This window comes from Oryctolagus cuniculus, chromosome 4 (assembly GCF_964237555.1).
Source record: "Oryctolagus cuniculus chromosome 4, mOryCun1.1, whole genome shotgun sequence".
Lineage (NCBI taxonomy): Eukaryota > Metazoa > Chordata > Mammalia > Lagomorpha > Leporidae > Oryctolagus > Oryctolagus cuniculus.
In genome coordinates, this window is record NC_091435.1 from 121,004,818 (window position 1) to 121,016,398 (window position 11,581).

Below are 11,581 nucleotides of genomic sequence, written 5' to 3' on the forward strand. Positions count from 1 at the left end.
ACAGATGTGTGAGGGTTTCACGAAGCCTTCTTCAACCTAGCTCTTTGAGTGAGCCATCTTTTCTTGCCAAGATCTCATTGGTGGAGTCACTAAGGATTTATTTGAAATCCTTTGGTTTACAGTTTTTAAGAGCTAGAAACTTTTCATTTCTGCAATTTCCATCCATCCAACCATTCATTTGTATTCATTATCTCTAGTTTGCTCTGTCTCCATCTGTCTTCATGTTCTCATCTTCTTGACCACTGGCCCAATTCTAAATGCTACAGTTAGGTAATTTGGGGATATTTGCTCCTTTTGTTTAACCACCTCCTTCCTTGTCCTGGAGGAAAGGGTCCAATAAGTTGTCTCTGGAGACTCACCTTGAATACACGACAAATATGTTTCTCCACAGTTACCTACATTTGAATGAGTACATGGGTTATATGTTGAACTATTGTCATGTGCTTGATTTCTGTACTTTCCATTCTCCCCTTTCCCAGAATGAAGCAGGGCCTTTTGTGTCCTCTGACTCAGTAGGGATAGTCTAGCTTGGGCCACCAAAGACACTGGCTTTGTGTTCCAGAAGATGGAGAGAGACAAGGATGTTTTGAAGAGGAACAGTGGAAGGTGATAGGGGGAAGAGAGAGAGAAAAAGATGGAGAGAGAGAGAGACAGAGAGAGAGAGAGAGAGAGAGAGAGAGAAAGAGAGTGTAAGAGAAAGGAGGAGGAACAGCAGGAGGAGGAGAGTGCTCCAGATGAAGAAACAGAGACTTTGGCCAGTTGAGTTGCCTACCATTAAGGCATGAATATATCTTGGATAATTACTTTATCAGTAATGATCTTGATAGACTGAAGATCAGGGAAGATGAAGAAATCTAGTAAAAAACTGAGATCAAATTCTTTAATCTAGGAAAGAAAATTCTTAATCTTGGTCAAAGTAAGATTCAATTAGATGTAAAGAAAAATGAAAGGCTGGCATTTTGGCATGGCAGGTAAAACCACTGCCTGTGACACCAGCATCCCGTACAGGTGCTGGTTTGTGTGCTGGATGTTCTACTTCTGATTCAGTTCCTTGCTAATAGCCTGGGAAAGGCAGTGGAGAATAGCCCAAGTGTTTAGGCCCCTGATACCTACGTGGGAGTCCCAGAAGAAGCTCCTGGCTCCTGGCTTCATTCTGGCTCAGTCCTGGCTGTTGCAGCCATTTGGGGAGTGAAAACAGCATATGGACGATATCTCTATCTCTCCCTCTCTCTCTGTAACTCCAGCTTCCAAATAAATAAGTAAATCTTTAAAAAAGAATGTTAACCAAAAAAGAGTGAAGAATCATGGAACTTTTTTTCATAATAAATCTGTGGACTATGGTTCACACTCCTTACCATTAATGGGTTGGTGCTCACAGCCTTAATGCTAGGATACTCAGTGACCTGAAATCTGTGAGTTTACAGTTTAAAAGGCTTGTGTTCTGGGGCTGGTGCCGTGGCTCACTTGGTTAATCCTCCGCCTGCAGCGCTGGCATCCTATATGGGCGCTGGGTTCTAGTCCCAGTTGCACCTCTTCCAGTCCAGTTCTCTGCTGTTGCCCGGGAGGACAGTGGAGAATGGCCTAAGTGCTTGGGCCCCTGTACCCTCATGGGAGACCAGGAAGAAACACCTGGCTCCTGGCTTCAGATTGGCACAGCACCAGCTGCAGTGACCATTTAGGGAGGGAAGACCTTTCTCTTTGTCTCTCTCTCTCTCTCTCTCTCTCTGTCTATAACTCTACCTGTCCCCCCAAAAAAAAGGCTTGTGTTCTGTCTTCAGTAAATAAGTAGTGATTGTCATGCCGTATCCATTTCTGGTTTACACATGGAGTTTAATAAACACTATATATTAGGTTTGGGGAGTAATCTTTTACACCCATTTATCTTAGCTAACAACCCTGTGATGGTTTCCTAATTTTAAAGATAATAACCTTTGGGTCACAGAGTTTAAATAATTTGTATGAGGACACATAACACACAAGTGGAAAGTATTGAATTCAATTCTATGTTCAAATGATTAGATTAAACTGCCTCTCAATTAGGCATATAGTTTTTCACCTGGAAATGGAAAGAGAGGACTGTGCCATCCAATAGCCTTGGTTTCTCTTCCCTTTCCCCTTGAGTATCTCCTACATTTCCTTTGCATCTTTGATAAAGAGTTATATATCTTGAAAGACCCATCCTCATATTCCTGCCCAGGTATACTACTAATAAAAGTTCTCATAGTACTAGATTTCCCCTTAGCAATATTTGAAATTCATGTTTGCTTATGTGATATCTGTCTTGTAGATCGTAAGTTGTATGAGACAGCTCTTATTTGACTCTTCTGTGTTACATCTCCAGCACTTGACACAGTGCTTGATACATAATGACTATGCAATACGTACTTGTTAACTGATTGAATTAATCATTATCCTTGTTTCATAAAGTAAGAGACTCACAGAATCAGAAGTCACCCCAGCTGCTCAGTGTCCCACTCATTCATCAGAAGGCCTTTGTCGTCACTCTAACCAACTCATCAACCTGCTGATCATGAACACTCTATATTTGGACCACTCTGTTAATGTCAGCCATTTTTTGGGAAGGTCACAGATAATCTCGAGTGCTCTTCCGTTTTTCTGTCTTAAGCCTCGTCTTTAGGTTGTATGTCTTCCAGTCCTCCACCCCAGTGCCTTAGATTATCTAATATGATCCTCCTGTGCATATTCTTAACATGTGCTCCTGTGTTCAATACTAAACACAAAAATATCTGATTATTAGGTAGGATCTGACCAGGTTCATTTAATTCTGATATCTGCTAATTTAATTCACTACTGATTCACAAAGAGTTTTCAGACAATGACAACTTCCATTTAAATAAATAAATGTATATTTGTATGTATACATATAAATTTGATCCTTATCCAGTGTTCAGTGTTTCCCATACCTCTATTGGCTTCTCTCCTTCATACCACTCTATTCCATTTGCCACATTGGACATCAAGGATTCTCACTTTACTTAAAGAGCTGGTTAAAGGTATAAGGCTAGTTTGGATAATGGAAAAATGGGGGCCATTCACAGAGTTCAGAAAAGTCTTGGAATACAAGTGAATATTCTTAGGCTGAAAAAAATCACAAGTAGCATGAAAATATATGTTGACAGAAGGAATAGCAAAATAGCTCTTCCGCTGATGTTGTGTACATTGCTCTTTCAGTTGATGACTGATGACCACAGTTTTCCTGCTGACATTGAACCCCCACAGTTCTGGATGGTCCTCTAATGTTGGCCATTCTCTCCTATACCAAGTCTCTTCCCTGTGGTATATCAGAATGGGTCCTCTTCTCTTCCATCCTCTGACCCAAGAGCTCTTCCATCTCTGTATCTGCTCGTCCTTATTGGGAGGGGTAGGGTGGGTGACTTGGCCCTTCATCTAATCTTATTCTATTTCTATGTCACAATTTTTGGGCTTCCTCAAAATGTCTCTTTGATTCTCAGAAGCCTGCTTCAGAGTCAGAGAACTGAAGACATAGGATATATTTTCTTTTATTCTCAATCTAATCATCCTACTTTCCTTTAGACAATGTGGTCACATAAAAGGAAGCTGGGAAAAGGAAAGCACAAAATTAATTTTTAAAGATATTATCTTGTTACAATTGGATTTCTGCTAAGTGTAACTGTACTTGTGCCATGAATTCTTTTGGCCTCAAGAACAAGGATCCAAATACTTTATAATGGAAGTCTTTATGTTGTTGAAAGGATTGGGTATTTTTTTAAAAGGAAATTCCCATTTTAATTTCCAACAGAATTGCCTAATACAAGAAATATTTTATTTTTAAAAGTACAATCCATCATGAAGTATTTATTGTTATTGTTAGGTGCCAGGACATTCATCTATCTACTTTAGTTATTTAAAGAAAATGTACCTAGAAATCATAGCTATTAACCTACTCTTTGATAATGAACAAGTTAGTCTCTCTTCTCATAAGCTAACATTCCAGTGCAATTTTAGTACGAATATATACTTTCATTTATTCAACATGTTTTCTAAGCCCCAGATCAACCTTGGGCACTCAGCCCAGGAAAGACAAGGCACCTGCACTCATTTGGTAGTAGACAGATAAGCACACATGTCAACAATTATGTTTGTAAAGTTATATGATACAGATAAAAGAAGCCATAAGAAAGGGAATCAGGGGGGACTTCTCAGAAGAAGTGAGCCTTGGGCTTTATTTGTGGGGATGAGTGGGAGTTTATCAACAGGGGAAACATGGGATGGAGATTCCAGAACTTGCAAAACATAGATGCAAGAGAGTGAGGCATACGCTTGTAGAATGACAAATTGCATGGATTTAGGCCAAGGAAGATGGCTTTTGTCCAAACACAGTTCAACACATAAGAAAGAATTCAAATTCTCTGACTTCCTGTGTTTCTTCCTTCTTAACAAGAACACAAACTTGACAGTGTAATTGGATGCCATCCAAATGCATGCTGGTATGGATGAACTGTATTATGCTGAGAAACACTGGTACCTCAGAAACATTGCAGGGCACTGGAAGGCAGAGAAGTGTCAGGGGTTTGCTCCAGTAGCAAGGTTTCTTAGAGATCCAATTTCTATAAAACACTGTGGTATGTCCTGTTGCAGGACCTCCACCTCAACCCTGTAGTTTTCTTTTGTGACATCTTTTACCTTTATCTCTATGGTAGGTCAGCTACAAATCTTGGGCTAAATCCCTCCCAGGTTGTTGGTAAATATCACTTACCGTCAAGCTTTAACTCAAGTTTTCTTCTACTATGTGTTGCTGGGTTAATAAAAGGGAATAATTTTGGAAGGTGAACATTCATGGAGGACGATTTGAAAAACCAGGTTCTTAACAATGTAAATAGTTGATGGAATAAAGTTTTTATTCATGTACTCTAAGTGTCCTGGAACTTGACAGCACCATGCAGTTCATATGCTTTTGTTTATTATGGTTCCCATTGTGCATATTTGTAGGTACAGTGCAATTAACCCTTCTTTTCTGCTTCATTCCTAGCAGAAAGGTAGCACACTGGGTTCTAATCATTGGATAAATTAACATCAAAGCCACGAATTCAGCTCAAGCTCCCATATAATAGTCTCCTTTATACCCCAGTACTCAGAGGATGACAAAAAAAATAAGGAAGAAATGCATATGTTCAGTAGTTACACTGAAATTTGTTTAAGGAAGAATTTTTATTTCTATAAATGGAAATGCAAATAAAGGGAGACCCTTGATTGTTTTGAACCAATAAGGCTATTTGTTTCGAAAGGTAATCAGAAACCCTCTGTGCCATGGTTTTGAAACTAAACCCTTCCGTGAACCTGGGAAAAATATTTTTCAAGGTTTGAAATATAAAATCCATGTGCGATAAAACTGATGTAGTTGAACCTTGGAAATTAAGAGCATGAATGTATTTGAAGTTTCAAATGCTTTACTCATTTTCTGGAAATTTCAATCAGAAACTAACATCAGGTTCCATATTCACTTGTTAGGAGGACTCTGGACAATTCATTTTCAAACTGCATTTTCTTCCTTCCTAGAATTCAGTTTGGCTTCTTACTCTTTCCCACTTTCCCAATATAGAGAACACCATATCACAAATTTGAAGCTAGGATATGACTATGGGCAATCACTTCATAGATGTTCTCTGTTTAATAGCAAATTTTTCCCTTTCATTCTTACAGGTTATTTGCTGAAAGGATTAAAAATTATAAACATATAGGTTTGCCATTATGAAAAAAAAAATCAGTTCATGACCTGTTGTTTTATCCAGCTCACTATAGACAGATTCCCATACTTAGTACATTTTCTCCCTAACTAAAGAAACTAACTCTCCTTGCTGCCCTAAGGTCTCCTGCAGCCCATGTTGCATGGGTTTTTGTATTTATTAAAATAATGTTGTTTAGATCTTGCCTTCAGATACAGGGAAGGGTCAAGACACATGCTGTTAAGTACTGTGAACATGAACATGAATTATTTAGAAAACCATCTTACTTGTGATGATTTGATTAGGACAATTGTCACAGGTTCTGATCCTACAGCAGCCACAAAGATAGCCTTAGTGTGTGAGCCCAGCTGGCTGCTGACCAGGGCCACTTGAAGAATTCCTGTGCCATCAAAGGAGAACAGAACTTTCTTCTAAGCACTGCAGCCATATGGGAATATAGCTCTAAAACATTGCACTTTGAGTACTGCTGAGTCTTTGGGAGAACCTGCAAAGTCATGTTTCTATTTGAAGTCTCTGGATTAAAAATAAACCTGCCATGTGCATCAAACACCTGGAGGCTCTCTGCTTTCAATTGCACTTATTGATTAACATATTTTTAAACAGATTAGGATTTCCTTCACTATGGACCATGTCTTACCAATTTTGGTTTCCCCAAATTCTAGAACACTTTCTGGCTCATAGCAGAGGCACACACAATTGTTATTCAACTGAACTGAGCTCTGGATAAATCGTGGTCAAAGCAGGATGCTTTTTATTTTTATTTTTTAAGTTTATCTATTTTCATCTGCTCAAAAGTGAAAGAGAAAAAGATCTTCCATCCACTGATTCACTCCCCAAAGGCCCAAAACAGTCAGGAATGGGACAAATCGAAGCCAGGGGCTTGGAACTCTATCTTAGACACTCATGTGGGCCTCAAGCACTAAAGCCATCCCTGCTGCCTCCCAGGGTATGCATTAGCAGGAAGATGGATAGGAAGCGGGGCAACACTCATCCCTCTGATACAGCATGCAGGCATCCCTAGTGGTGGTTTAACCCATTGTCCACAATGCTCACCTTGAAGGCAGATATTAAGAGCTACACAAGTCTATTAAATATTTTTGGATTCTTCAGAGAGTTAATTCTTATAACTTTTGTTCAGTCTGGGCAGTGTGTTCCTTTAGCCATCTTCAGACTTTGAGGCTCACTTCTTGGGATATATTTTGTTATGGGAAGATTAGGTTTGGTTTCATGAACTTTTGTGGAAAAAGAGATGGAAAAAGTTCTTAATTTATGTAAGAAGTGAACAGAACAGACATGAAATAAAATTGTGCTGTCATTTTGTCTAAGTTCTTGGGATGTTAGCAATATTATGACTGAATTAATGAATTACTTTGTTTTTGCTGGAACTCACAAGATAATTGAGGAAGGATTTCCATTTACTTTTGGAACAGGTAATGACATGAAGAATTTGGAGACTTTCTGCTTTATCCATGGCTACTCCTGTGCCTCTGAACACTGGGGTGATGAACCAATGATTCAGGAACACAGACTAATATAACACTACAATGACCACCTGGGGATTTCAGCTAGGAAAATGTGTTTTACAATTCCCTTTACCTTCCTACAAGTAAGTGAACTCTCTCAAATCTATGTATTATTCAAAAGCAGCATTGATTTATTTCCCAGTTAGGACTTTCAGGAAACTTGTCAAGATTCTGCTACATCCTGACCTTTACTCCAAATGACCTCAAAGATGTGGATTTGGATCTGGGTTGATACTATTTTTGTCATCATCCCCACTTTACAGATGAATAAATTGACCTTTAGAGGTAATCACCTTCAGAGCATGGATCAGTTTTTATTAAAAAGGCATGCTAGGAACCACTACACTGTCCTCTCACATTGCTTGCAGTCTTCCAATCTGTTCCATTATTCCTTCCATTGTGATACCTTATACAAACACTTTAGGTAGGAAAACTGCATATATGGTGAAAAATATTAAATATTAAAAAGGCCAGATTGGATTAAGATGGCAGAGTAGGGAGGGAGCTTGCTGCTCTAGTCTGGGAGAAGGTAGTTTAAAAAAAGTGGAGAGAGTGCAATCTCAGGGAAGAGTTAGGGAGAAGACAGCAGAGGAAACTCTACACAAATTGGAGGGACACAGTGAACCTATGTGGAGGGCAACAAGTATCTATACAAATGCTGAATAACAAATGAACCAACTCAAGAAACAAAAATAAAGAAGACAACATAATGCCCCCAAAAGTACACAACACTTCAATACTAGATTGTGAAGCTGATGACACTGAAGAAATTTCAGAAATCAAATTCAAAAAATTGATCATAGGATTACTTAGAAGTAATCAGAAGCAAACACATGAACTAATGAAATCCATACATGACATGAAAGAAAATTTCCCCCATGAAACTGAGATCTCAAAGAGAAATCAAAATGAAATCTTGGAAATGAAGAATTCAATAGAACAAATAAAAATGCAGTGGAAAACACTAACAACAGAATCAGTGAATCAGAAGAAAGAATATCAAACTTCAAAGACAAGAACAGGAAATTATACAATCAGACCAAACACAAGAACAAGAAATTAGAAAACTAAAAAAAACACTGTTGGTAATCTATAGGATACTATCAAACAACTCAACATACAGGTTCTAAGAATAGCTGAAGGTGTGGAAAGAGAGAAAGGATTAGAAGGCCTTTTTTAGTGAAATAATAACAGACATCCAAGTACAGGAAGCACACAGAACTCCTAATAGACATGACAGAAAACATCTTCACCATGACACATTGTGATCAAATTCTCCACAATAAAACAAAAAGAAAAGATTCCAAACATGCATGAGAGAAATGCCGATCAGACTCACAGCAGACTTCTCATCAAAAACCCACAGGCTAGGAGAGAATGGTGAGATATATTCCAAGACTTAAGAGAAAAGAATTGTCAACCCAGAATACAATACCAAGCAAAGCTCTGATTTATGAATAAGTCATTCAATGACAAATAGAAATGGAAAGAATTTGTCATCACCCATCCATTCCTGCAGAAGATGCTTAAGGATATGCTGCACACAGAAACACAGAAACATGGTTATCACTAGGAAAGAAGGTAAAGGAAGAAAATCTGCCAGTAAAAGTACAAAGGAAATCCAATGTAAAAATTGGATTATTTATGGGAAAATGGCAGGGCAAAGTTATTACTTATCAATAGTCAGCTTGAATGTAAATGGCCTCAACTCTCCAGTTAAAAGGTACAGACTGGCTGAATGATATAAAAACCAAAACTCATCTATTTGTTGCCTACAAGAAACACATTTCTCCAACAAAAATGCACATGTACTGAATGTGAAAGGATGGAAAAAGGTATTCCATGTGAACAGAAACCAAAAAAGACCTGGTATAGTCATCCTAATATCACGTAGAATAGTCTTTAACACAAAATCTGTTAAAAGAGACAAAGAAGGGCACTATGCAATGATTAAGGGACCAATTCAAGAAGATGTAACTATTGTAAATGTATATGCACCTAATTACAGGGCACCTGGCTATTTAAAAAAATGTTAAGAGATCTAAAGGGAGACATAGACTCCAATACAATAGTAATGGGACATTTCTTTCTTTCTTTCTTTCTTTGGCCATCTTTTTTTAAAAATTTATTTGACAGGTAGAGTTATAGACAGTGAGAGAGAAAGAGACAGAGATAAAGGTAGTCCTTCTGTTGGTTCACTCCCTAAATGGCTGCTACGGTTGGCACTATGCCGATCTGAAGTCAGGAGCCAGGTGCTCCCTCCTAGTCTCCCATGTAAGTGCAGGGGCCCAAGCACTTGGGCCATCCTCCACTGCCCTCCCAGGCCACAGCAGAGAGCTGGACTGGAAGAGGAGCAACCAGAACTAGAACCTGGTGCACATATGGGATTTTTATTTCTGTATAAACTGGTGTTTATTTTCCATCAATCTCATTTTCATGCTTGCTTCAGAGACCATGAAAAGCAGCTTAAGACCACTCAGTGGTTGTTCCTACCCACTCCATGGCCTGAGCAGTGGGCACTGCAGACCCATAATCACTGGTGGGCTGAGCACTCCAGTCTTCTGTGGGGAACTGTTGAATAGGCCCAGAGGGCACCTGCACACCTTCAGACCAGTCTGTAACCTCAGGCTGAGTAGAAATGAACTCAGGTGTTGGGCCATCCACCCATTCACCCTTAAACTCCTCCTTGCTCACAGCTTTTTCAGTGGCAGCTTGCTCTTCTTTTTCAGTCTCTTCAGGATCTCTGTAGAAGTAGATATCATGCATGACCTCCCAAGGGTGTTCACGGGAGATGGTACCATGTATGCACAGAACCTCCTGGGCCAGCATCCACCACATCAGACCCTTGTTGCTGCATGGGATGGCAATGTCTGCATAGTGCAGAGGAGCATCTGTGTTACACAGAGCAATGGTAGGCAGGTTCACATAAGTTGCCTCTGTGAGAGGCTGGTGGTAAGCCCTAGGATCAGCAACCACCAGAAGCTATGTTTCTCAGAAGGCTGCCTGGATCTGGTTAGTGAAGTTTCCAGGTGTGAAGGGGGCCAGCAATAGCAGTAGCTCCAGTGCCAGCAGCAACTTCAGCACAGCCCTCTGGCCAGTGTTTCTGGAGGATATCACACTGACATTAGCAGAGTTTTCTATGGCCACAATAGCACAAGCTGCCAACAGAAGTTTCTCCCAGGTCCTATTCAGATTTATGATGTAGATGCCATCACTTTTCCATTTGTAGATGTATTGTTCCACTTGGAAGTCAAGGTTGATGCCACCTAAGTGGGTTCCTGCTGCAATGAACTCGAGGACATCCTCCTCCTTCATTTTCAGGACATCAAGGGCTCTGGACATCATGACAGCTCCCCCTTAAGTTAAGCCAGGACTCAAGAACAACACCATATGGACTCCTTGCAGGGTGGTGTGGAAAGGACAATACCAGATTTCAAGACATACTACAAGGCAGTTATAATCAAAACAGCCTGGTACTGGCACAAAAACAGATGGGTAGACCAATGGGCCAGAATAGAAATGCCAGAAATCAATCCAATAATCTACAACCGACTTATATTTGACCTAGGAGCTAAATCAAATCCCTGGAGCAAGGACAATCTCTTCAACAAATGGTGCTGGGAAAACTGGATTTCCAAGTGCAGCAGTATGAAGCTGGACCCCTACCTTATTCCTTAAACACAAATCCATTCAAAATGTATTAAAGACCTAAATCTATTACCTGGTACTATCAAATTATTAGAGGAAATTAGGGAAACCCTGCAAAATATTGGCACAGGCAATGACTTCTTGGAAAATACCAAAGAGGCATAGTAAATCAAAGCCAAAATTAACAAATGGGATTACATCAAATTGAGATGCTTCTGTACTGCAAAAGAAACACTCAGCAAAGTGAAGAGACAACCAGGATGGGAGAAATTATTTACAGATTATGAAACTGATAAAGGATTAATAATCAGAATATATAAAGAGATCAAGAAACTCCACACAACAAAACAAACAACCCAGTTACAAAATGGGCAAAGGACTTAAACAGATATTTTTCAAAAGTGAAATCCAAATGGCCAACAGACACATGAAAAAATGTTCATGATCACTAGGCATCATGGAAATGCATATCTGTCGCTCCCCGTCTTCATGGGGGAACGACACTAAACCCTGCCTAGGCTTCATATCCGAGTCACGGCACCATTATGTCGCTCCCCCTCTTCGTGGAGGAACGACACAGGACCCTGCGCTGTTCTTTCGTCTGCTCGGCCCTCCCCGGGTTTGCTGCTGGTTCTTCCCGGGTTGGCTACTATCCCTTCCACCTCCGTGGAAGGGCAGTTCCCC

The 11,581-nt window shown here is 39.8% G+C and overlaps 1 pseudogene; it reads right to left on the reverse strand.

Moving 5' to 3' along the window:
• Positions 1-8,428: 8,428 nt before the first annotated feature.
• On the reverse strand, positions 8,429-11,363 carry LOC127482888 (small ribosomal subunit protein uS2 pseudogene; annotated as a pseudogene).
• Between the last annotated feature and the right edge of the window lie 218 nt (positions 11,364-11,581).